At 45.8% G+C, this 27981-nt stretch overlaps 1 long non-coding RNA gene across 1 annotated transcript in view; it reads right to left on the bottom strand.

Annotated features, from left to right (window-relative positions):
• Window positions 1-271: 271 nt before the first annotated feature.
• LOC149869515 (uncharacterized) overlaps window positions 272-27981 on the bottom strand; it is a 42936-nt gene continuing 15226 nt past the window's right edge. Inside the window, exons 3-4 of the long non-coding RNA XR_016441104.1 lie at window positions 26116-26191; window positions 272-609 (exon numbers count right to left, since the gene is read on the bottom strand). This is a non-coding gene — a long non-coding RNA (uncharacterized LOC149869515). The remainder of the gene's footprint in view (window positions 610-26115; window positions 26192-27981) is intronic.

The raw sequence follows: 27981 nt of genomic DNA, 5'->3' as shown, positions 1-27981 counted from the left end.
CATAATTTCATTTCTCATCAGACTGCAAATAATTTTCATATTCCTGTGAAACTAATTTCAAAGTCTCCGTCTTTTATCTTCCATATTTTTTCTTTCTTTTTGTGATTTGATTAAAAACCCCACGTCATACACTAATCACTGGGGCAAGTAAAGCATAAATTATTAGGGTATAGCAGAAGACCCAGAGGAACCATAGAGTATTTACTTATTTTCACAAGTATAAATGCTGTAGGGAATAAATTGCCACTCTTTTAATTTAGGTTGATAATAATGTTTATTTATATTCTACCTTTCATCCCAAAGGATCCTCAAGGGCTTTACAGGTGGATATGAAAACTACAGGCACCACAGCATGTGCTGAAGGGCAGCAACTTTGTGTGAAACATGACAACGCTTTTTTTTCTTTTGGAGCATAAAAACACTATCAGATAAGTTGCAATGGGATCAAATTGAAGGTCTTTTCTATTTGTAATGCCAGAGAGGCTAGATAAGCAGGATTGCTCAAGCTGGAACCTGGTCATCCATCTGCTGTGATCTATCAAACATGTCCAGGGCGACTTGATGAAGACACATAATCAGAAAGTATCATTGTTGAATCTATCGTGGTTCCTAAGATCATATGGAAGAGACAGCTTAGTACTGATATAAAGGGAGGATCCCACAACAGAGAATTCATCTGCATTGGTAACTTTTATGGGTTACACCGCTGTAAGTAAGCCAATGTAATCCTACTAGGATAATTCAGTTTATGGGCATTCCTATCTTGGAATAAGAGACGCTCTCTATACCCTTTCCACAGGAATGTGAGCTGAACTGAAACAAGGCACTTTTCTAGTGGAATGAGGGTGCCCAGGCACAGGTAAAACTAGGGTATACAGCATAACTGAGCAAGTAGAATGAGAACATTTGAGTGCCTTTTGGACAACAAACACCAAAAGAAGATTAAGCAACAGTCAGTGCACAGTGGCCAAATAAAAGTTATATACACTTGCTGTAAGAAATACATTCTGGATTACTGCTGGACATATCAAAATGCCAGTGAACAACCTAAAACTTTACAATTGAGTGTCATTGAATTATACCAGCAAGTAGTGAACCAACGGAGATGGTATCTAGAGAGATATTGATAGATACAAAATTTTAAAAGCTTTAAAAATAATGTTCCCCTGTTTATTTCTGGATGGCAAGAATCATGCATTGCGGCAGTTTTTCTACCTGCACTTAGTGGCCAGGCCCAGGTGAGCATGGACATGCAATATGTGGTGCTGCAGACCTGCTTCTTGTCCTTGGGGAAAGCAAGGTGTGCCACTGCTTTTTGTTCACAGGGAAACAAATATCCATGCTTGTGTGGACATGGCCAGTGTGTCACTCTGTTGACACACTGAAGCGTAAAGAGAAGAGAGACAAAACTCAACCTCCTCTTCCCATCATCAGGTTCCCCAAAGCAGGCACTCTGTCTGATGTGTGAGTTCTGATCTTGAAGACAGGATCTCTTCTAAAGCAAAGATGAAACAGCCATAGATATATAGTCTGCTTCTTCTAGTATGGCTTCTTGCAAAAAGACACTAGATGGACCAACTACAGAGGGATGAATTTACCTTTTAATCCCTTGATAGTCAATGTGGGTCAAAGTTCCTTACACTAGGGATGATTTTGGCATCTTCTATCTAATGACTCTAGAACAGGGGTGTCAAAGATACAGGCTGCAGGCTGGATCCAGCCCATGGAGCCATATCATCTAGTCCACAGTAGGGCCTGCTGCATGCAGCATGTGCTGGTCCTAGTCCAGTGTGCTGCATATGGCATGCAGAGCCCATGTGGCACACAGGCTGCATATGGCATGGGTCTGGTTCAGGGCATGCACTGTATGTGGAGTTCATGCTGAACTGGCCCCTGCCTGGTAGAGATGGGTCCAGTCCAGATAGGGCCCACAGGTAGGCTGCTTCTGCTGAATCCAGTGTGCAGGTGCTGCATCCAGTGTCTGCCCTGGCCTAGTTCTGTGCTTGTTGAGACAGTGCACCCTGCATGCAGCATGCAGGGCTACTCTGACCTATCTCTGATTAGCTCCATGCACCATATCTGGGACTGCTCCATATTGGGCCCATAGAGTGGCCCCTTGTGCTGGAGCCAGTGCACAGGGCTGTTCCATTGTGGGCACCTCATGCAGCATGTGCCCCAGGCCAGTGCCATGCAGTGCATAGAGCGAGTATCCTGGACTGGCCTCATATGTTGTGGTCTGCACATGGGCCAGACTGGGGCCAGTGTGTGCTGCATTTGGTGCACAGGGTTGGAGCCAGCACACATGCTGCAAGCAGCACATGTGGCCAGTCCAGGGCAGGCACTGTATGGGACACCCACAACAGACCAGGCTTGTGGGCTAGATCTGCCATGTGAGGCATGCATACATAAGAAAGATCCCTTGAAAATTGGCTCTTAAGAGTTCTTTGGCTCAAAAATCCTGTAAACAAAGCAGGTGCTAGGATGAGTCTCTCTTGTAGGTGTTTCCTCAGACATAGGATGCATTTAGCCATACACAAATGTATAGAATTAAACAATTTTATGGCAGTATTTTTCTGGCAAAAACTAATGTTTTGCTGTAGGCTAATTTTTTTAAAGGTGCAGATCAGACAAAGAAAAGATAAACAATCAAGGACTGAACCATGTAGTGTGAAAGAAATAAAATTATACCTTGTATTGCAAAGTTACAGTAATATGGAAATAACATGGTAGAAAAAATTATATGAAAGAGGAAAAAATCTTTACTGCAATTTTCTAATGAAACAGTTTATAGTTTGGTCTCAAGACACTGTACTCGCCTATAAAACCTATGTAGCGTAGGGGTTGACTAAGTTCTGTTACAGTCTTTTAAACATGAGCTGCTTCTGCTGTATTGATAAAATTAATTTTACTGAAAGAAATTTTGAAATAGGGAATGGGAGGTTACAAATGGCTCTAAATAGCCAAAACATGTTTGTGTTACTCTGCATAGCTTCATAACCTCTTGTGGGCTAAGATCAAGTTTAACGTCAAACAAATCTTTCGGATAGTGGACTTCACTGGTGTTGTGGGACATTGAAGAGTAACTTTGTAATAAAATTTCCATTCATAAGAGAAGATGGGGACAAATTGAGTTCTCAGTTTTGCTGCTTGCTCTCTGTATTGTAGGACAGTGCAAATAATCAGTATTTCAGGGTGGTATGGTGAAGCTGAGTAGCAATCAATAGAGTCCAGTATTTGGACTGTGAGAGTGTTCATCAGGAACTGTTCTGTAGGCTTTGGTATATACTCCCTTCATGAAGACTTACGGGAACTGTCCAAGGTATTCTCTTCGAGGTTGAGCTAGCTCTGTGTGGAGCCCGGAGGCAGCGAGGGTCAAATCCTACTTGTCTGACACATATGAATAGCATCACTGACTGTTGATTGCATAAAGCAAGGAGCTTTTGCTACTTTTTAAACATCCTGCAGGCAGTTCTCTTTCTGTTATATGTTACTTTAATCTCATTTGTAATGTCCTTGCAATTTACATAGAAAATCCCTCTAAGTTGGCTGGACGGCCGCACCCAGAGGGTGGTAGTGGATGGGTCCTTCTCAACCTGGAAGGACGTGGGCAGTGGGGTTCCGCAGGGCTCGGTCCTCGGGCCCGCACTGTTCAACATCTTCATCAGCGATTTGGACGAGGGGGTAAAAAGCACCCTGTTCAAATTTGCTGATGACACGAAGATGTGGGGGGACGTGGGCACGCTAGAAGGATGCGACAGGCTACAATCAGACCTAGACAGGTTACAAGGGTGGGCGGATGAGAATAGGATGGGTTTCAACACAGACAAGTGCAAGGTGATGCACCTCGGGAGGAACAACCGGCACCATACCTACAGGTTGGGGAACTCCCCTCTTGTCAGCACGGAGGCGGAAAAGGATCTGGGGGTCATCATTGACTCCAAGATGAACATGGGCCGGCAGTGTGGGGATGCAGTCAGGAAGGCCAACCGCACCTTGGCATGCATCCACAGATGCATCTCAGGCAGGTCCAAAGAGGTGATCCTCCCCCTCCTATGCGGCACTGGTCAGGCCGCAGCTCGAGTACTGCGTCCAGTTCTGGGCGCCACACTTCAAGAGGGATGTGGACGACATGGAGAGGGTCCAGAGGAGGGCCACCCACATGACCAGGGGGCAGCAGGGCAGGCCCTATGAGGAGAGGCTACGGGACCTGAACTGTTCAGCCTCCACAAGAGAAGGCTGAGGGGGGATCTTGTGGCCTGTTATAAACTAGTCAGGGGGGATCAGCGGGCATTGGGGGAGTCCCTGTTCCCCCGAGCACCGCCAGGAGTGACCAGGAATAACAGTCACAAGCTGGCAGAGGGTTGGTTTAGGTTAGATATCAGGAGGCGCTACTTCACAGTCAGGGCGGCTAGGGTCTGGAACCAGCTTCTAAGAGAAGTGGTGCTGGCTCCTACCCTGGGAGTGTTTAAGAGGAAGCTGGATGAACACCTTCCTGGGGTCATTTGACCCCAGCATTCTTTCCTGCCATGGCAGGGGGTTGGACTAGATGATCTGCTCAGGTCCCTTCCGACCCTAGAAACTATGAAACTATGAAATATTTTCCTGTCAAGTCTTTTTATAAGACTACAAATAAGGGCTAAAATAGCACAGTGCTCTTGAGAACCACTGGCATCTTGGCAGATAACTGGGCATCTGGGACTGATCTTTGTGTAGCACACATGCAGTGTTGCAAAATGTATAAACACAAGGTGAAAAGTGGTGGAATGTGCAAAGGAGAATCTGGTGCTGCATTAATGAGAATACTGCTGTGCAGCTGCTAAGCTATGCTTGTCTGTGCAAGCATAGCTATCAGTGCAAGTTTGCTATCAGTAGTGTGGAAGAAGCAGGAGGAGGCAGTACAAAGCGCTGCAGGGGAAAAATAGGCTATTCACTCTGAAGGTGCTGCTAATTTCAGAAATTAACGGGATACAAGTCAGTGCAGTTTGCAATACCATTCCAGAGTCCCAACTGGCTGATAGGGTAAGTTTAAACCTTTTAAGCTTTGCCAAAGCTAGAAAATCCAACCTTTCCAGTACTAGCCACTAGGGGTGTGTGAAACGGGCTGTATTCGATTTGGATTTGGATTCGGCATGAATCAGGCACAGTGATTCAATTTGTTGATTCAGATCACTATCCCCAATTTGATTAGGCTGAATCCGAATCTGAAGATTCAATTCTGACTGAGAGAATCAGTGATTCAGCCATAGACACAAATCTTCAGATTTGGATTCGGCTGAATCGTACCAGGGACAGTGATATGGATCAATGAATTGAATCACTGTCCCTAATTCAGGCCGAATCTGAATCAAAATCCGAATTGAATAGGGCCCATTTTGCACACCCGTAGTACTAATGTCCCACTGAAGGCCAGTGGGCTAATTCTTGAGAGAATTTGCTCCTCATCTTGGTGCTGCCAGCTCACCCCTGCCAGAGGTGACTCTTTTCTTTTACTAACTATGAGAAACATTTTACCTTTGAGTGGTAGGTGTTTCCTAAAGCTTTTCTTGTGGGAACAATTCCACATACACACCCTTCATCTAGTTCCATTTCTGTGAGACAGTCTGTTGTCTGCATCTGTCAATAGACACTATATATTTCAAGAGTTTAAGTATCCATGGCTTTATTTGCTTACTAAAATGTATTTACCAGTTTTTGCACCCTTCCTTGTTAAGGGCATGAACCATTTAATTTGCTGAGGGAAAACATGGATTTCTTAATCTCTAACATGGATTTCTTTCCCTGCAGTGATGCAGCCTAAGTCTACAAATGTGTTTTATGTTAATCAGGGCTGTGAAGAGGTGATCCCTGACCAACATGGTAACCCCAAAACTATTGTAAATGTAGACCTGGAGAACTGTTTTTATGAGCATGGCTTGTTTTGCTTGTGGGGTTTTGCTCTACTGGGAGAAAGCACAGCCTGACCTGTATGGCTGAACCCATATGGGGAGCATCTGTATGTTGGTAAAGTGCACCTCATGTAGACATGGCCACACACTTGTGGTTACAAGGGGATTATTACAGACTAAAGAGAGTGTGTTGAGGAAAGGGTCCTTAATAATCCCTTGGCAGCACATTATCCTTATAAAGTGAGACAGGCTTGTAATGCAAAACTGACAAGAGTTTGGAAATTCATAGTGGGGAAGTGGTATTTGGGACTGATGGTCTGTCTAGTAGCAGCATTGCTTACTGCCAGGCAGAAGACTTGCATTGCATTTCCAACACTACACTTTCAGTGCTCAAAACTGCATAAAAACATGATGTTTTGATTCCCTTGTGATGTATTTTTTTCTCAACTTCTTTGACATTTAGATCATAGGGTAACAAATATATTGGGCTTTCCAACACACTCTGGAAGTAAGTAGTAAAAAAATTCCAATTATTTCCCAGACCAGTTTTGCTGTTGAGCTGTTCCTAAAAGACTCCATAATTGGAAGGTATTTTTTTTTATCTTTTTATTCAAATGATTAAATTTGGTCAAGCTTTTGTGCAGAGATCTTGTGTAGAGCATTTCACTCCATAAGTTAAAGTGTCAAGAAGTTCTAATTGACTGAAAAGAGGGAATTAGAATATTACGATATAACCTTAAAATCAATGCACTGCATTCCTATTAAAATGCATTCACTTTCCACCAGTCATGAGTTTGATTCAGCTTTCACTGAACTCAGTGGAAAGACATCCCCAAGATCTTCAATTACATTTGGAATGGGCCCCAAGAGTAATTTTTCTCTCCCTGACCCTGTCCCCTGAAGGTTTTCTTTTCCATGAAACTATTGCCATCATATTACGGTGACAGCTCAGAGATACAGATATACCACTACTATGCAGTGCCACATTAGCCTTTGCAGGCTTCTCTAAAAGAAACAATTATCAATTCTGTGATTATGCATGGTAGAAATCTGCTGGGTGCCCACTTGATAAAAACTTTATTTTGTGATTTCTCAGGATACTATTAAATATTACATTCATTAGAATGAGTTCATTTTGGTGTATGTAATGAGAAGCACTCCACTTTACTTGTTTGTTTTTTCAGCTCCTATAGTTCTATTTTGATAGGACTTTGTCATGTAAATCCTAAATGAAGCTAAAGAAGTGATTACTGTACATCATTGGTAATGATTAAAGACAATGCAATGTGAGATCAGATCTCTTAAAGGGAAATATGGTTTTGCTTTACTTTAGATATTTACCCCTTGCTTTTAAATCTTCTCTTCTATAATTGTCATTGTGGAGTCTGCATTTTTGTTGCTGAATAATAACCAATAAGCTCTTTTTTTTAATTTTTGAGATCAACTTTCTCAGTCATCTATGGACTCACTGGGCATCTATACATGCAATTAATTTGGGACACCAGAGTTTTTTGCTCCCAGGCACCATGTTTACACATGTGCCTAGGACCACAGCACATTGAGCTGGATCGGAGCAGCCCCAGCTGGCAGATGGCCCAGGGGGTCAGCCTGCCAGTCCGAGGCTGTTCTGATCCAGCTAAACATGCTGTGGAAGGGTTGACTGGGGCATGAGTGCTAGCTGGGAGGCAGCCCCTGCACCAAAGCACTCTCATGTCCCAGCCAGCTCCGCTAGCATCTCTATGTGCATTGCTGCAGGGTAAAAACTCCGCCATAGGTTAGTACTTGTTGTATTTACAAGTAGTAACCTGCAGCAGTGTTTATCAGTTTACTTCAACCTAATAGTCCTGCACATGTAGGCACTGAGACGTTTACCACAGAGCTAATTAGATAACTGTAGTCAATGTCTTGTGTAAACATGCCCACTGATGACTTCTCTGTTGATTAGAAGACTGTTTTCCTTGTATCGAGGGACTAATTACAACTTTTAGAACATGATGTATGGTGATGTGCGGGCTTGTAGAACTTTTGCAATTTTCAAGTTATTTTTTTTTATCTTAAGCACCCTATTGTAACAATGCTCCCATATCTTGTTGAATCTCCTTCCCTGAACATTGTTTTTTCCATATATATGCTCTGCATGTGTATACATGCATGGTATATAGACACATATGCCTATTGGCATAAAAGCATGCTGTATATCCTTTAACTGGCTTAGTCTTTGCTTTTAAGTTGGGTTTTAATCTTTGCTACATGCAACCTTTAAATGCTGTTTGACATGCACTGGGGGAATGTGGCTGTAGCCATAGTTAATGCAAAGGAGGCAGGCAGATGGAAGTGTCATTCCAGATAATTAGATTGGAAAATGAACTGTCTGCAGCGGTGATGGCAGATGAAAGCTCCCCAGGAGCAACTGAGAGGTCAAAAGTGCTTCTTTTTAAAGCCACCTAGAACAGAGATATGGCTGAACTACAAGACTGCTTGACCTCTAACCTTCAGGCCGTGTCCTGATATTTTGTGTGTATGGAATACTGCTGCAACCTGACAGGAAATGTAGCAAGCTCAGACAGGGCTGGATCCTACTATGTGCTGCACATCCTCCACTCAGTGCTCCACCCCCTCAGGAAAGCACAGTACTTTGCAGAATTGATCTGCTCGTCAAGACAATTTTCTTTACAGCAATTCCAAACAGTGTGGATGTTAATACGAGCTGTGTATTGCAATAGCACGACTAGATAAAATGTCTTATACTGGGCTGAGATATCACAAGAGAAACCAAGATTAAATTAACTGATGCCATTTTATTGAATCTATGCTCTTAAGTATGACAGAGACTACCAGGATACTTGGGGGGACTAGAGACCAATGTTACTAGGGTAAGAAATAGTCCAGGGGACTGTGTGCTGTGGGAGGAGTGACGGTATAAGCAGCCTAGTGGACCAAGCAGAAGGCAGAAGCCATCTTCAGGCCTATTGCAGAACCACAGGCAGATAGATGGGTGACCACAGCAGTACCAGGGCATTAGGTTCTGTGTGAAACACCATCATTTCATTTTGACATCCGTTTCACCATTTCAAAGGGACAGCGTTTCGTTTAGTTTCAAAGCACTGTCCCATTTCAGTTCATTGAAACTGTCTTGCTGTTTTGACTTATGACGTTTCGCCCATAGGCTATAATGGGGAATCATGAAAATGCCTAAAACGTTGTCATTTGTTGCCTGATTCAGATGCAAATTGCAGTAATGGTACCCCCTTTTGAGGGCATGAAGACTGCCAAGTTTCAAGGAGGTAGGTGCAGAAGTTTCTCAGAAACTGCACCTCTGAGTCTTGAAAGCAAAATTTGCTGGCAGAGGCAGCCTCCTGCCATCTGGCACGGAGACCTGAGGGTTCACACCCCCGAGAGGGCTGCGGGGCTGTGCCACACTCCTCCCGGGAGTGTGGGGCCTTGGATCTGCACTGGATGACAGGAGGCTGCCATTGCCGCCTCGGATGGGCACTGGGTGCAGCCTGCACCCAGTGCTGGGGAAGACAGATGCTGTTGCCAGCCACAGGCAGCAGTGGCAGCCTCCTGTCATCTGGGTTCAGATTCGCTGGGCTGAGCTACGTGGGGCTGCAGAGCCACTCAGAGAGTAGCCCTGGCTCTCCCCTGCTGCCCGCCACCGGGCTGCTTCAGAACTCGAAACGTTGCAAAACTTTCAAAACGTTTCGAGTGCCCTCATTTTGTTTTGAAGCTGTGTCAAAGCTTTTTGTTTCGTTTCGATTTCACTGTTTTGAGCTCAAAACGCATCAAAACAGCTTCGAAATGAAACACTTGGTAAAATTTTGCATAACCCTACAGGGGATGTACCATAGATGGAATGAAAAATTATGCAAAATATCAATAAGCGTGCTAGATGAGTGTACCAGTGAAGTTAAGCCAGCATAAAACTGGGCATCTTAAACAGGAATTTTTGGTGACCAACTTTAGTCACAAATCACCTTATTTTCTGAGATGTTGAGCAAATATGACTGGTTTCTTGACCCTAGTTACATTTGGTGAATGTTAACTGTGAAACTAGCTGACTCGGTATATGAATTCAGTCAGTTAATGACAAATATTTTGGCGTATATAATAATTTTAAAGGCAAACACTTCTTAAAGGCTGGAGCATCAGTTAAGCTACAATAAGAGAAATGAACAAAAAAAATACAGTGTTTTTCTGAGAGAACAGCTACTGTATTTACTTGACAAGGTTTTTGCTCCCCAATAAACATGGGGAAAAAAAGTCTTTCATCTTATATTTGCATGTAAAGAAGCATCATTAAATATAATGTCTATCATTAAACTGCAACCAAAAGCAGCATGGGCTCATTAATGGAAACTAATTATGAAGATGATTAAATGCTGCCAACACTGAACATGACTGTAAAACACATGGGCTAGATACCATGATCGACGAGTTGGTACTCCCAGAGTACGGCCTGTCCCTTGCACCGTGGGCAGGCTGACCCCTGCAAGTTTCTCTGAATGCGGGAAACTGGACTGCACAATTTTGTGGCAATGAGAGATTGCATTCATGCTTCCCTTCTGGCTTATTCCTTGGCTTTTTGGCCAAGTGAGAGCAGGGACCATCTGAACCCCAAGGCCTCTGGGCTTAGGGCTTACAGGTAGGATGCCTGCCACGGATTTAGGAAGTATTCAAAGCCAAGACTGATGGGGCTGGGAGACAGAATACTTGCCTGGTGCTAGAGCCACGTAGTTTTGAATGACTGAGCTCTGCTCAGTTGAAATTTGGAACTTGACTATTGGGCTTTGCCCAGTATAATGCAGAACTGACTTGACCCTTGAAACAATTTTTTTCTAAAAAAAAGGGGAATCTTTGACAAGGACAGATTAGTGCACCCCATCTGAATAAGATATATGCTAATGCCCATTGTGTGCTGTACCAATTCTTTTTCATGATATGGTGAGCCATCCTATTGACTATATTATGACTTCCTCTTCACTCCCACAGCTGAGCTGCACCTTTCTTTCCCATTTCCAATGATTCCCATTTCTTCAGCAGGCTTAAATGTCTGGCAAACATCATCAAATGGTGTCCCAAATAGTTCACCCAGTTCACCGCCCCCCTTCTCCCCCTTCCCCCCCCCACCAGAAGCTTCTGCTTCGCAGAGTCTTCTGGGCTAGGACCTTGGGGCTGTTTGTGCCTCCTTGCTCCCTAGGGAAATTGAAGGCGGGGGGAGGAGGGAGGCAGGGGAAGGCTGCAGGGATCACCCTAGTCTTTGGTGCTGGTATGGCTGCTGCTGAGTCCTGTGGTCTGGCTATGCATCTAGGAGCCATGTGGTGCAGGAGTGGCTGGCGGGCAGGCAGGAGAGCAGTGAAAGTGGCAGTGGGGGGTGGGGAGGGGGAAGTGGCAGTGAGTGGGTGCACAGAGTGCAGCAACAGCTGGGTGGGAGCTTGTGGCCCACACCAGTGTCCTGGGGTCAGCGCCTGCAGGGCCCCGAGTGGGGTGGCAGGAGCGTGGGGCCTGGGCTGGCAGAGGCTCTGGAGCCATGCTGGCTCCCCCTCTCTCTGCTGGTGCAGCCTGGCCCGGCTCCATTGAGCCCCGCTGGCCCGGGCCCTGCTCTCCTGCCCTGGGCCCTGCCAGCGCTGGCTCTGGGACACTGCATGGGCCCTATGCTCCCGACCAGCAGTCACTGCGGTCCGCATGCCCATTTGCTGCCACTCCTCCTTCCGCCACTGCTTTCAATGCTTCCCTGCCTGCCCTCCAGCTGCTCCTGTACCACGTGGCTCCTGGCTGCATGACTGGACCATGAGAGCACAAGACCCACAGTGGTACCGTGGGGCCGGGAGTGGGAGGGTGTGAGTGTATGTGCCTCTGTGCAATGAGGGAGGGACAGAGTGTTAGAAATATTATTAAAAATGCATTATCAATAGCAGATTTAGACAAAAAAACACAGCTGCTACCCCTCCTTGTCTCCTTAATGGGAGAGGGAAGGGGGGGGTTGGAAATTGAAGGGAAAACCACCAAAGGCCCTTTGTACTAAGGTATCACTCCCTCTCTGTTCTGCAAATTTACTATCTCTTTGTTACACTAAATCACACTTTCTTTCATGACCCCCACATTCTTAGGCTAAGATAAGAGCAAATGCCATTTTTGCCTTCAGGTTGAACCTTGAGTAACCTTGGGTCCCATCTACGCACGCGTGATAACCTAATGCATATTAAGCCTACCCGCCCCGCATACTTAAGTAGTTAATTATAATGCACATGGGACGTATGAAGCGACATGTTTACATATATGTTTGTATGAACCGGAAATGAGTTGTAAAAATTCCTCCTTCTGCACACGTGGTCAGGAGAGAGGGGATAAAAGCCTGCTAATGATTGTGCCCGGGGGCAGAGTGATTGATCTTTTGTCTCTCTCTCTCTGACCCTATTTGCAAATATATACCTTTTGTGTTGCTAATAAAGTGTGTCTGTAGCTGAAGGTTTTTTTCCGCCTCCCGAGAAACGATCCACGATTTTTAATTCAATAATTGGCGCCCAACGTGGGGCTTCTCGAGGACTACCCCGGAATTCAGTGACGGAGCACCTCCGGTACCAGGGGTTTGTGCGCACCGAGCCGACTTTGGACTCGCCCTGGTATTTGAGGTTTAAGTCCAAATATCCGGGAAGTTAAAGGAAGTATCCTATGTAAATTCTGAGTTTCTGGAGAGGCAGACACACTTTGGAATTTGGATCGAGATCTCTGGGGTATCTGAGTGAGTATACGAATTCCCTTTGCCCAATGTGGTGTACGGATCTAAAACAAAGGATGTGTAAGTTTGCTGAGAAATTCTAGGCTTAGCTCTCATTGTAAATCATCTGTTGTTGAGATCTTTTTGGTATTTGGTGTGCTTTGGGCGCATTTTTGTGGGCAAATGGGTACGAGTAGCTCTCGTGTAGAAAACAATATTGATACCCCTCTAAAAGTCTTATTACGTCATTTTAATAAATTTGCAAAGCCGGCCGATTATGGAATAAAAATGAAAAAAGGTGATTTAACTAAGTTTTGTCAACTCGAGTGGCCAACATTCGGGGTCCACTGGACCCCGAAAGGATCCTTTGTGCTAAAAGAAGTGATAGCTATCCATGAAATTGTTATGCAAAATGGGTATTGGAATCAGTTTCCTTATATTGATTGTTGGTTGTGGGTGGTTCAAAATCAGCCACCTTGGATTAAGAATTACTTAGCAAAGTCTCATGTGATGCTTGTTAAGAAAAAGGCTCGGGGGGGGCCGCCTGTACTTCCTGAGTCTAATGAGGGGGGGGATTCTGAATTGGCTAAGTACCGGACCCGTGCTCCGGTTGCCCTGTCGGGTAGCGAAGATGAGTCAGACGCCTCCTCGGCATCCAGTCCTTCTGCACCACCGCCCCCTCCCTTAGAGAGACCACCACCGACGTACCAATGCATACCTAATGAGTTAGAGCGTGAGCCTCAGCCAAGTGCCTCATCTGAATCAGGAAATAAGGGTTATTATTTGCGCAAGCCTGTAGAGTCACAGCCGGTGTTGAACTGTCCGATGCGAGAGGTTATTGGGGAAGGAGGCACTGCAACTTTTGTCTACACCCCATTTAGCACTTCAGATTTATTTAACTGGAAGAATCAGAGCCCCTCTTTTCGTGAAGACCCTGAAAAGATGAGGGATTTGTTTCGATCTATTGGGCAGACTCATCGACCCACTTGGGCTGATGTCCAGATGATGCTCCAGACCCTCCTAACCCCGGAGGAGAGGAGATTAGTGTTAGGTACAGCAGAGCGTATTGCGGCAACCAGAGTTGAGTCAGAGGGTGCTGCTGGTCGTACTCTGCGTGATACCTGCCCTGTAGAAGAGCCGAGATGGGACAATCATACTGCAGAGGGCAGAGAGCTGAGTGCACGGTATTTGGGAATTATAGTGGAAGCAATGGGAAAGGCAGTGCCTCGGATTACCAATTTGTCTAAATTGTATGAGGTGAGACAGGGAAGAGAGGAGGATCCCTCAGCTTTCCTTGGGAGGCTGTATGAGGCGTTTCGCAGGTTTTCGGATCTGGATCCAGAAGCCCCAGATAACCAGCGCATGGTAAATCTTATGTTTATTGGTCAATCTGCTGCTGATATCCGTAAGAAGTTACAGAAAACTGAGGGAGGTGCTGGGAAACCGATTTCAGAGCTGGTGGAAATTGCATATAAGGTGTATGGGAATCGTGAGCAAGTGCAGGAGCGCAAGGAGGATAAAAAGGCTCAGCGACAGATGGCAGCACTAGCAGCTGCTATAACTGGAGGGAACCCTGGAAAGGCTGGGATACAGAAGAGGAAGGGAGAAAGAGTGGGAGCAGATGTTTGTGCTTATTGCAAGGAGAAAGGACACTGGAAGAGGGAATGCCCGAAGTTGAAGGAGAAGAGAGAGGGGGAACCGAGAGGTCACCTCATGCGGGCAGAAGACAAGGGTGAGGATTCAGAATGAAGGGGACAGGGATCTAAGACCACTACCCTTCGGGTTGGAGCCCGAGAAGATCCCATGGTAACCATTAGGGTTGGTGGCAAAAACTTTGAAGCCTTGGTGGATACTGGGGCTACATTTTCAATGATTCCAGAAAACCCCCCCTGTGCAGGAACTAGTGAACTGCATGTACTTGTAGAAGGGATTGAGGGAATGCAAACTCGACTCCCTGTTTGTAAACCACTCCTCACCAAGGTGGGAGACCATTTGCTCGAGCACTCCTTTGTGTATTCTCCAAGTTGCCCGGTTGCACTCCTTGGGCGGGACTTACTCACAAAATTGCAAGCTGAGATCTTTTTCAGAGACGATCAGATGGTGGTCCAGCTACCTGTCAAGCAGAGCTCGAACTATCAGATGGCTCTCCTGGAGGACCGACGCCCTGCAGTAAGTCCAGAAGATCACATGACTGGAGTAGACCCCTCAGTATGGGCTGATGGAACCCCTGCGCGAGCTAAGTTCGTCTCCCCGGTAAGGATCGTACTCAAGGATGGGGAGGGGCCCGTTCGGGTAAAGCAGTACCCACTCAGCCGAGCGGCCAGAGCTGGACTCAAGCCATTAATAGAGAAATACAAGAGGTACGGATGGCTAGTGGAAGGGTCTTCACCCTATAACACCCCCATTCTTGGAGTGCCAAAGGCAGATGGGGTCTCATACAGACTGGTCCAAGACTTACGGGCAGTAAATAAGAAGGTCCTTTCAGACCATCCTGTAGTCCCGAACCCTCACACGATTTTGACACAAGTACCAGGGGAAGCTGAAATATTTTCAGTGCTAGATTTGAAAGATGCTTTCTTCTCTATTCCTCTTCACCGAGAGAGTCAAAAATTGTTTGCTTTTGAATGGGAGGACCCAGATACTTTCCATAAAGCCCAACTCATGTGGACAGTTCTTCCACAAGGATTTATAGCAGCCCCCCATATTTTCGGACTTGCCCTTCAGAAGGACTTGGGGGAATGGAAGGGATCACACCCCGCAGTGACTCTCCTCCAGTATGTGGATGACCTGCTAGTTGCAAGCCCAAGCTTGCAGCTCTGCGAGGAAGCCACCAGGTCACTCCTAAACACTCTGGGAAAAAAAGGATATAAAGTCTCTAGAGAAAAAGCCCAAATATGTCAGCCTGAAGTCACATTTTTGGGATATAAGCTCTCAAAAGGAGTCAGAGCCCTGAGTGCAGATCGCATACAGGCGATTCAAGGTCTAACCCCACCTAAGTCACCCAAGGAGCTGCGAGCATTCCTAGGGCTAACTGGGTTCTGTCGACTATGGATACCAGATTACGGTGGGAAGGCTAGACCACTGTATGAATCCCTGACTAAGGAGAGTCTCACTAAATGGAAATGGAATAAAGAAATGCAGCATGCTTTTGATCTGCTGAAGGCAGCATTAACCCAGCCCCCAGCCTTAGCCATCCCAAACAGTAAAAAGCCATATCGACTGTATGTTCATGAGAATCGAGGGGTTGCATCAGGGGTGCTGACACAGCCATCGGGCCCGACCTGGAGACCCTTGGGATATTATTCAAAGGTTCTAGATCCAGTTGCACTCGGGTGGCCAGCCTGTCTTCGGGCTGTGGCAGCCACAGCAGTGGTTGTTGAAGAAGCCCAGAAGATAGTCATGGGTGCGGATATGGAAATACTCACTCCTCATGGAGTTCCCCAGATCCTAGGGACTGAGGGAGGGAAATTTCTTAACCCCTCCAGACAATCACGGTATGAGATATTTTTGCTCTCTAATCCAGGACTTACTTTCAAACATACTACAGCCTTAAACCCTGCAACCTTGCTGCCAGAGCCAGGGCAACCGACGCATGACTGCCTTGAGGTCCTGAATCAGACCACGCAGGTGCGACCTGATCTTGCTGAGGACCCAATTGAAGACCCAGATGTTGAATACTTTGTGGACGGCTCCAGCTCTGTCATCGATGGAAAAAGACGAACAGGATGTGCAGTGGTAACCTTGGATAAGGTAGTATGGAGGGAGTCATTGCCGAGCTCATGGTCGGCACAGGCCGCAGAACTCACTGCGCTCACCCGAGCATTACAGCTGGGGACAGACCAGCGGGTTAATATATACACTGACTCTTGCTATGCTTTTTCTACAGTCCATGCGCACGGACTATTGTGGAAAGAAAGGGGTTTCATTACTGCCTCTGGGAATAAGATTGCTAATGGCCCCCAGATTATCAAACTACTAGAGGCACTCCACCAGCCTAAAGAGGTAGCAGTCATTCATGTGCGGGCCCATGGGAAGGCTGCTGAGGAAAAGCATAAGCTTGGAAATGCAAAGGCTGATGCAGCAGCAAAGGAAGCTGCATTTATTGGGGGAGAAGCGGAAGAGGTATCCAAGCAGGCTATGTCCCATGCCATATGGCCATACGTTCAGGATTTAGTCCCACAGTATTCCCCTGAAGAAGATAAATTTGCACAGAAAGCTTGTGCAGAAAAGAACTCCCAGGGGTGGTGGATAGTACCAGGAGGGAAAGTCATGATACCCAGGCCATTGCTTCGGGAGGTGCTGCAACAGCTCCATGCAAGAACCCATATGGGAGGTTTGGCCATGGGTGATCTAATGATCTGCCAAGCAGTAGCCCCAGGGCTATATGTAGAAGCTCAGCGCATTGCTAACAAGTGCATTACATGCCAGAAAGTAAACCCTCGAAGGAAACCCCCTGTGCCAATGGGAGGTAGACCCTGGGCAGCGTACCCTGGACAGGCATGGCAGATTGATTTTGCCGAGCTCCCACGATCCGGACATCACGGGTTTTTACTTGTCATGGTAGACCAGCTCTCTGGTTGGGTCGAGGCTTGGCCCACCAGGACTGCCACTGCAGCTGCAGTAGTGAAGTATTTGTTACAGGGGATCATTCCCCGGTATTCCCTGCCTGAGTCCATCGAGTCGGATCAAGGACAACACTTTGTGGGAAAAGTGGTTCAAGAAGTCGCACAAGCTCTCAAGGTTACTTGGAAACTACACACACCATGGAGACCACAGAGTTCAGGACAAGTGGAACGCATGAATAGAACTTTAAAGACTTTGCTCACCAAAATCTGTATTGAAACACGCCTTAAGTGGCCTCAAGCATTGCCGCTAGCTCTTACTTGCATTCGAAACACTCCCCGACGGGGCATCAAATTGACCCCATATGAAATTATGTTTGGCAAGCCGCCTCGAGTCTTACCTCCTGGGATGCGAGAGAATGTAACTTTTGAATTAGGTAATAGTGAACTTCATACATATGTTATTGCCTTGCAGTCTGTCTTGTTTTCTCTTCACAGGTATGCAGCCTCCTTTCAGCGTCTGCCTTTAGATGTACCGGTACATGACTTCTCCCCGGGAGACTGGGTCTTGGTGCAGCGGTGGAAAAAGGAGCCTTTGACTGAGAGGTGGAGTGGCCCTTTCCAGGTACTTCTAACAACCCACACCGCTGTAAAGATTACTGGCCATGATCGTTGGATACACCATACCCGTGTGAAACGACATCCACAAGCGTCAGAGGACAACATCTCCCAAGACGAACTCACTCCGGAAGCTGAGTCGTCTTCGGAACAAGAAGCCAGCAAGTGGAGCTGTGAACCTACTGGTGATCTCCAAGTGCGCCTGAGACGGCTTAATCAAAGCTCAGAAAATTAGACAAGAAAGTAAAAGGGAAAATATGGTGGGAATCTTAATGTGCCTTGTTGTTATCTGCATAATGAAAGAAGCAGAATTGAGCAGCCTTAACCGCTGGCTCACACCCTCGCTTTCCCAAATTGCTCCCCCAGGGACAAATTTGTATGTTGATATGATGGAAAGAATTGCAGGTACTTTTAATCTTACCAACTGCTGGGCCTGTGGGGGGCTTCGGGAGGCCAGAGGCCAGTGGCCTTGGAGGGCTTTTCCTTTGGCCCCGAAATGGCTAGTAAGTAGTAAGGCAGATGTTAAAAGTACTAGTCAAAAATGGGATGAGAACCACAGTTGGGAACTTTCCCAAGTGGCGTTAGGAGAGTATTGCATCAGTAATAATGGTACAGGAAAAAGGTTGGGACACAGCCGTTGCATATGGACTTTAAAAGTAAGGTGGATGAACCTTACAAGATTAGAACGGCTTTATTATCCTAATAGCCCAGGGTATAATCGGCTAGTGTGGCAGCATCCCAATGGAACAATTGTGTGGTTTAATAAGTATTGGAGTGCCACAAATCAAAGTGATGATCGGACAGATTGTACAGACAAGAACCAGGATGGGCTATGGGAATGTTCCATGAAAGGAGGCCACGCAGTTGCTGGTCCTTTGGGTCCAGAAGGAGGCTTGGGGTTTCCCGAGATGCCCTATGGTTGGGCCCCTCCAAATGCCACCAATAGAGAAAATAGGGCCTTAAGAAGATACTGTTGGATTTGCGGACGACGGGCCTATACAATACTACCACAGGGGTGGACAGGAACTTGCTATATGGGAGTAATTGTACCAGCTTTCTTTTTGTTACCGTCTGAGGTTGGAAATAAGCTAGGAGTCTCTTTGTATGATGATTGGAAAAGGGCCAAGAGAAGTATTGATGTAAGTTTGACACAGGGTAGCTCCCAAAAGTGGAAGAAGGATGAGTGGCCTCCTCAGGGGATTATTGAGTATTATGGACCAGCTACATGGGCTAATGATGGGAGTTGGGGATACCGGACACCAATATATATGCTGAATAGAATCATCCGGTTGCAGGCAGTCTTGGAAGTAATTACTAACCAGACCGCCACTGCTCTCGAGTTATTGGCCCGACAAAGTTCTCAGATGAGAGCAGCCATATACCAAAATCGGATGGCCTTAGACTATTTACTTGCAGAGGAAGGCGGAGTCTGCGGAAAGCTCAACCTTTCTAATTGTTGCCTCCAAATAGATGACAACGGGAAAGCAGTCTTAGAGATTGCCAAAGAGATTAGAAAAATAGCCCATGTACCAATACAAACGTGGGAAACCACATGGAATAAGGACTGGTGGTTTCAATTATTTGGAGGACCCTGGTGGAAAAAGGTAGGGTTTGTGCTTTTATGTGCTCTAACTGGTTTGATTTTTATCCCTTGCCTTATTCCTTGTCTCACTAGATTGATAACCACCACGGTAGAAGGAATGCAGGTCGCAGCAGTCCCTCTAAAAGCACAGACTGCTGCAAAGGTCATGGTCCTCAGAAAAATTCCTCGTAATTATCTTGATATGCCCGAATGAAGTAAAGATCAGAAAGCATCTCGAGGGGGGATATTGTTAGAAATATTATTAAAAATGCATTATCAATAGCAGATTTAGACAAAAAAACACAGCTGCTACCCCTCCTTGTCTCCTTAATGGGAGAGGGAAGGGGGGGGTTGGAAATTGAAGGGAAAACCACCAAAGGCCCTTTGTACTAAGGTATCACTCCCTCTCTGTTCTGCAAATTTACTATCTCTTTGTTACACTAAATCACACTTTCTTTCATGACCCCCACATTCTTAGGCTAAGATAAGAGCAAATGCCATTTTTGCCTTCAGGTTGAACCTTGAGTAACCTTGGGTCCCATCTACGCACGCGTGATAACCTAATGCATATTAAGCCTACCCGCCCCGCATACTTAAGTAGTTAATTATAATGCACATGGGACGTATGAAGCGACATGTTTACATATATGTTTGTATGAACCGGAAATGAGTTGTAAAAATTCCTCCTTCTGCACATGTGGTCAGGAGAGAGGGGATAAAAGCCTGCTAATGATTGTGCCCAGGGGCAGAGTGATTGATCTTTTGTCTCTCTCTCTCTGACCCTATTTGCAAATATATACCTTTTGTGTTGCTAATAAAGTGTGTCTGTAGCTGAAGGTTTTTTTCCGCCTCCCGAGAAACGAGCCACGATTTTTAATTCAATAAGAGTGTGTGTGTACAATGAAGGAGGGAGGGACAGAGTGTGTGTGCATGCAATGTGGGAGGGAGGGACAGAGTATGTGTGTGTTTTCATAGGGAGAGTCCCACATGCACACCCCACCATATACATGACTCACACCTGTCATATTGAATATAATATTTTGAATTCTTATAATAACTGCCCCTTAGCCAGTTTAGACAAAAAGGCAAGGTTCATCTTCTTATCTAGGCTGTTGCTTGCTTTTCCTGGCCCTGCAACAAGTTTATTTAAAGGCCTTAGGTTTTCAATCTTATCTTTAGAGGTCTTTAACAAGTTAACCCAAGAACAAGAAAAGCGTCCCTTAGGTAAACATTCTGAGAGATCAAACCCTAGAAGCTTTTGAAAGGGGGTTGGGAAAGATGGGTCACCGCAGTGTTGTGGAAAATCTCCCAAAAGCAAGATTAAGATAAACTGAGTAGTCAGCGGACAAATTCTGTTGTGGAAGACAAACTGACCACCCTGCAAAAAATCTGTTGAGTAAGATCTGAGCCCAATTTGGGAATAGTGACAAGTTTGGGCAGGAGGGGCCCATGGCAGCAACTCACCCAATAAAAACTGTAACCTACAGTCCCAATTTGGAGGTAACCTCATTTGCAGAAGACCGAAGGAAGAATCACAAGTGTAGGCCGGATCAGACTGATCACCTACCACCCTGTCTGTGAACAAGAACTCCTGTTCACGCTGAAGCCACAGAGTGCCCGAGTGGGACCGAAGGAAGGGGACTTGTTCTTATCAATGCTGAGACCAACTCTAAAACCATAACTAAAGAATGAAAGTATATCTGGGGATTTGGTTTCTCAGAATTCTAGGATTGTAAGTATCTGTATTTGTAATACTAATTCTTATAGTGTTGTTTGGGAAGGAAGTGTGTTCGGAGCATTGTTTTTAATATATGTAGTTATTGTGTTTTTAATGTTTGTGGTATTTCTTAAAGCTAAGCAGTGTTATATGCGTAGTAAGGAGTTTTAATACACATATTAAAGGAATAAAAACCGTAATCATTGTGAAAACAAACAGGGCTCAACCTCACCCCACCAGTGTACTATTTTGAACCAATATATCGTGTGGGACTTCTCTCTATGCTGTAAACCCATAAGAGGCAACACCCTCCCTCGCACTGCCATACACACAGACCCCTCAAACCCCATACCCAAACACCACATATCTACGTACACCTCCACATACTTCCTCACCTTACACCCCACATACCCACACTCCCACTGCCCCCCACAAACCTATACCCCCCATACCTCTTACCACTCCCACAATATACAAAAGTAAGACTTCATTTTAAGAGGTGCAATCACCTTTGTGTACACTACACAAATGCATGTAAATAAGAACAAAAATATTTTTGGGGATCAAATTAATGAAGGTTGTAGTTGTTCAATTTTTAGAATATAACTTGGTATTTTTCTGGTTCCAAGACAGCAAAACCTCTTGCTGAAAGGAGTACTTCTGGGGGCAAGGGGAGAGACTTCTGGTGGCAAAGGTCAGTGGCTAGAGGGCGGGGCTTTTGGTTACAAGGTGGCAACCAGGGGGTGGAGCACCTGTCAAGGACCAGGAATACCCATGCGGCCCTCGACAGCTTGCCAAATTTTGGTAAGTGGCCCTCTGCCCGAAATAATTGCCCGTCCCTGGTTTATACTATTTATAAGTAGGTACTTACCTTGCAGGGGAGATACTGTGATGAATCAGGTGGTTTTCCTAGTTGCAGGGGAAAACCACTTTCTTGGCAGGGGGTAAGGCATAGGTAGTCTTCCACTTTAAGGAAATGAGAGACTCCTTTCTAGCTTATTTCTGTGGCCATATGGCTGAGCTCCATGGCATCCACACCCCAAGTCTCTGGGCTTGGACCTGCACCTAGGATGCCCACCAAAGGATCTGGAAGCATCTGAAGCCCCTGGTCGGGGTGGAGGATGTTTGCTGGTAGTAAGTTCACATTTGGTTCTTGACTGACTCACGGATTTGAAATTGATTTGGCTGAATTGACTTGAAACACAAAAAATTTTCCTTAAAAAAGTGTATACTATATATAAGTAGGTACAAAAGTGCTGCTTAACTATGTTTATGGAGTATGTGTGCTAAAACTTGCAGCAGTTTCAAAAGAGGCAAAATGAATCAATTCTGGATAAACTAAGTCTATGGGTGCCTGTGGTAACTTTATACAAATTACTGCCAGCATGTTTACTTTAAAGTCAGTGTTTTCAAATTTGCCACTCCCATGTGCTCAGGGAAAGCAGGACTGAACAGTAAGACTCGGGGGGGGGGGGGGGCCTGCAGGGGGAAGAAGTTGGAGGGGGGCAGAGGGTAAGGGAGCTACTTGACTTCCCAGTGTTATTTTTCCTGTTGTAGTGGTGGGAAGGAGACAAATTCACGACAAACCTCCAATAATTAGATTCTATACCTAGAGAATTATAACAAATTTATACATTTTCATATATAGAATATAATTATTGTGGGGAGGGCTCATCTTATAATTGAGTAAATGCAGTAAATAATATTAGATATGGAAACCCTGCAAGTGAGGATACTGTTGACCTGCATTTGTATCAAGACCTTGTTATTTAGCAGAATGTAAAAATGTTTCCTTCAATCTGTCACAGCTCTTAAAATCTTATACCCCAGCTCGTGGTGAACAACCAGACAAGCTAGAACCACGTTAGCAGATAGGGGAGGCCAAAAAAGTGAGTAGGTGAGAGAAATGTACGTATGTAACGTGGGCAAGAGGAATAGCACAGTGCCACAGATCATTTAAATGATTCTTAAGGTCAGGCCATCTTTTTATTGGTATTTCTCCCTAGGGCTTTGTATCTTAATGGGACAATTCATGATGCCTGTAACTACAGATCACAGTAACTCTTGCTACTTAGTTATCCATTATTATAAATATTACTTCTATAAAATAGGTCAAAGTAAATATAGATAACTCGTATTACTTTAGGTGCCTGTAATTAAGATGCCATCAAATAAAAATTATAATGAATGAACCTTAGATGCTGTTTTATGATTTGATGATGATAAGACAGAATGCTGTGCTTATTTATATCCTTGCCTTTCATTTGAGGAACTTGGTGTGTTTTAGAGCTATGTGGACACTGTTGTAGGAAATCCTGCATCCTGGGGTAGGATCTTGGGCGAAAGCACTTGGTTGTGGTTTAACTGCTTACACTGAAGTCAACACTCAGTGGGTGCATTTACTTGAGACACTGACTACTCAGTAGCCTGATACTAATGCTCAGTAATGGTGCATGACAAAAACAGTGACGCAGTGCTTCTGTGGAGTAGTATTAGGCTACTGCGCAGTAGCATCACAAAAAAGTAATTTGCCAGTGCTACTGCATAGTAACTCAGGTTACTGCACACTTATTTAGTACGTGTTTATACAGAATTTATTTATACACGTACTAAATAAATGCTGAGTAACCACTGCACAGTAGCATCTTATGTAGATCTGGCCAGGATTGGCCTATCTTTACTCTCATTAATGTCAATACTATTGTATTGAATGGGAGCAGTGTTACACCAGTACTGGGAGCTTTTGAAAATCTTTCTTGTCCCTCTTCCAATCACAAGAACTCATTCTCTTCTAAGGTAATAGGCAGAACTATGGAGCAAGCACTATCAGGTGGCACGTGCAAGTACTTTTTTTACATAGTGCTTAATTAACCCATGACCATAGGACATTATAGAGGTTATATTATTTTGTAGAGAACAGATCCATTGTGGGGCTAGTAAACAAGTCAGGGATGTAATTTCAAGCTTAGGCCATCCCTAAACCTATGACTGCTGCTAACTGGTAGCATCTGAAAGATCTGGGTTTTTTATGCTCTACCTTTGTCATCTGCTACTTGTCTCTGCGGGAGATGTGACAATGAGTTAGATGGACCTTTGCTCAAGAATGGTAGTTCTTACGTAAAGTTCATTTAATTTTTCCAGCAAGTGATGCCATGAGACAGTGTAGCTGAGCACTCTCTTTTGATCATTCACCAGATTTCTGCCATGAGATCTAGTTGCTAGGACCACCAGTTTTTAAATTTCTGGCATGCAAACAGAACCCAGGCACTGCCCCTATCTTAGGATCTTAGCTATAAACCCTGCTTGCTCATCCTCTCTCAACTCCTCTTCTACTTGCCTGCTAGATGGAACATGTGGTCCAGCTGCTTGTTCCCAGAATCCAGTCCTAACTCTTCAGATGCCCTGTATCTTTTAAACACACGCTTCCTGGAGTCCCACTAAAGGCATGAGTGTTGGGATTTCATAGAATCATAGAATCATAGAAGTCGGGTCGGAAGGGACCTTGTAGATCTTCAAGTCCGACCCCCCTGCCTGGGCAGGAGAAAAACTGGAATCAAATGACTCCAGCCAGATAGGCATCAAGCCTCTTCTTAAAGACCCCCAGGGTAGGAGTCAGCACCACTTCCCTTGGAAGTTGGTTCCAGATCCTAGGCGCCCTGACTGTGAAGCAGTTCTTATGGATGTCTAATCTAAAGCTACTCTCCAACAACTTATGTCTGTTATTCCTTGTTATGCCAGGGGGTGCTAGGGGAAACAAGGTCTCTCCCAAACCCTTCTGGTCCCCCCTAGTGAGTTTATAGGTGGTGCCAGGTCTCCCTTCAGCCTTCTCTTGTGAAGGCTGAACAGGTTCAGATCCCGCAGTCTGTCATTGTAGGGTCTGCCCTGTTGTCCCAGGATCATGCGGGTGGCCCTCCTCTGGACCCTCTTAATGTTGTCCACATCCCTCCTGAAATGGAGCACACAGAACTGGACACAGTACTCCAGCTGTGGCCTGACCAGTGTCGCACAGAGAGGGAGGATCACCTCCTTGGTCCTACTTGAGATGCACCTGTGGATGCATGACAAGGTCCGGTTCGCCCTGCCAAGCGTGACCTTGCATTGTCGGCCCATGTTCATCTTGGAGTCAATAATGACTCCAAGATCCTTTTCTGCCTATGTGCTCCCAAGAAGGGCATTTCCCATCTTATAAGTGTGCTGCTGGTTATTACTGCCCAAGTGCAGCACCCTGCACTTGTCAGTATTGAAACGCATCCTGTTTTTGTCAGCCTACCCCTGTAACCTATCCAGATCTTGCTGCAGTCTTTCCCTCCCTACTAGCGTGCTCACCTCACCCCAAATGTTGGTATCATCAGCAAGTTTAAACAGGTTGCTTTCACCCCGTCGTCCAAGTCGCTGATAAAAAATTGAACAGCACGGGCCCAAGGACCGAGCCCTGGGGGACTCCACTGCCCACTTCCCCCCAGGTCCAATATGACCTGTCCACCACCACCCTTCAGTATGACCCTTCAGCCAATCTGCAATCCATCTGACTGTGTAGGCATCAATGCCACAGTCGCCTAATTTTTTAATGAGGATGGGGTGGAGACGGTGTCAAAGGCCTTGCTGAAGTACAGAAAGGCTACGTCCATGGCGACACCTGCATCCAATGCTTTTGTGACCTGATCATAAAAGGCAATCAGGTTGGTCTGACATGACCTGCCCCTAATGAAACCATGCTGGTTGCCCTTGAGCATCATCCCTGAAGACGGCCCATCACAGATGTGCTCCTTGAGGATCTTCTCAAAGAGTTTCCCTAGGATGGAGGTAAGACTAACGGGCCTATATTTGCCTGGGTCCTCCCTCCTCCCTTTTTTAAAGATGGGGACCACGTTGGCTATCTTCCAATCATCTGGCACCTGGTCTGAGCACCATGAGCGCTCATAAAGCCATGCCAAGGGCTCTGCAATAACCCCTGCTAGCTCCCTCAACACCCTAGGGTGGAGAGCATCTGGACCTGCCAGTTTGAACACATCCAGCCCCTCCAGAAGCTCTCTAACCTGGTCCTCCACAACCTGTGGTCTGGAGACATTCCCCTCGAGTCCGTCTTGCATCACGATGGGGAAGTCCTGGTCCCTGCACAAGAAAACAGGTAAAGAATTGGTTAAAGAGGTCTGCTTTCTCCTCTGGCGCAACCACCAGATTGCCCAGCGGATCTTGCAGGGGCCCCACTTTTCCTGGTGCCTTCTTCATCCTCCCTATATATTTGAAAAAGCACTTTTTATTATCTTTGATCTTGGATGCTAGTCCTAGCTCTATGTCCACCTTAGCTTTCCTGACAGCTCCCCTACAGGCCCGAGCAGAGGAGGTATACTCCTCTTTGGAGATAGCACCCCCCTTCCACCAGGTGCACGCTGCCTTTTTGGCAGTCAGGCATTTCCAGACGTCCTTGGTAAGCCAGGGGGGCTTTCAGGCACTCCTGTCCCCCTTGCTTTTTGTTGGGATGGTCACCCCTTGGGCCCTGAGTATTGTCTCCTAAGGAACGACCACTCATCTTGGGCACCGAGTTCCCCTGCCCTAAAGAACCCCAGCGCCTCTCCCACTAATTTCCTCAACTCGTTGAAGTTGGCCCTCTAGAAATCTAGGTCGACCGCCTCGCTGCAGGCCCTTGACACCCTGCGCTGGATCTGCCTCAGCTGTGCTGTACCCTCTGCCCCACTTACCTTAGGGGGAATCAGCTGTTGCTGCCCCTGCTGCTGTCTCCTCTGCAGCTGCTGCCTCTACCGCCGAGGTAAGGGGGTATGTGTGTGTGTGTGTGTGTGGCACGTGTGCGCCCTGCTCCCTCTGCTCCTGCTCCCCAACTGATTTACAGTTTAGTTTTCAGGAACCAGGGGATACCTATGAGCAAGCAGGCTTTCAAGGAATTTCTGAACATACCATCTTTACATAAAAAAATAAGAAATACTGATAATTTAGAAAGCAACAAGCTTCCTGAATGCAGTGCACTTGATACTAGCTCACCCATCCCTTGATGTCAGTCTGTGCTAAGACAGGAAGCCCGTGATTTGTCCTGTTCAGATTTCATTGACTGCTGCTAAACAAGGTCCCCTCCAATACAGAACCTTATCCACCCCTTTCCTTCTGCTATATGATACTTCCTTGGGTGTTGTCTCCTAGGGCATTCTTTTTTGAGTCCAGGGAGTACAATTTCTTTGTTTCTTGTCTCTTGGTCAGGTTGCTGATATTTCTCTTTTTTTCCCACTTCATGCCTACTTTTAGCAAAAGGAGAATGGTTCTTCCCTTAGCTTGATTGCCCTAATGAGTCAGCTTGAATACATGTTCAACAACCTTGCAAGAGATAATGGTTCCAAAGGAAGAGACAATCTGGCTGGAAACTGTACCTTTAAGAGTCTCTTGGAAGAGCCAAGTGAAACCCATGGTTGTTTTTGTGCAGAGGTTCATGTTACACAGTGGGCCTGTCTACATGTGCACTTTAATGTGCAGTAGCCTATTTTACTGTACATTAAAGCATCACATAAAAACCATGCAATTACACTAATGCACAGTAAAATAGGCTACTGTGCATTGTGTCACTTAAAAACCATGCGTATTCATTTCTGCGCAGTGAGGCAGCTTAATGCACATTTCTTTAGTACATCAGGGCATTTATACATGTGCTCGGGTGGAGGAGGGGGGCGCCTTAGTTAGAGCATCTCTGAGATCGGCCCCTCAGAGTCACGTGTATTCAGTGTCCCATGCTTCAAAATAGCAGTGGGGTGCTTGAACTAAAGGTTGTTCAACAAACTTTAGTTCAAGCACTTCTGCTGCCACTCTGAAGCACAGGGACACTGAATAGATGTTATACAGAGGCTGCTGGGGTGCATTAATTAACACGCTCCAGCAGACTCAATGAATTGAGCAGTGTT

The sequence above is a fragment of the Crocodylus siamensis genome, chromosome 3 (assembly GCF_052110815.1).
Source record: "Crocodylus siamensis isolate JL-2025a chromosome 3, ASM5211081v1, whole genome shotgun sequence".
Taxonomy (NCBI): domain Eukaryota; kingdom Metazoa; phylum Chordata; order Crocodylia; family Crocodylidae; genus Crocodylus; species Crocodylus siamensis.
This window is presented reverse-complemented; position numbering and strand designations above follow the sequence as displayed.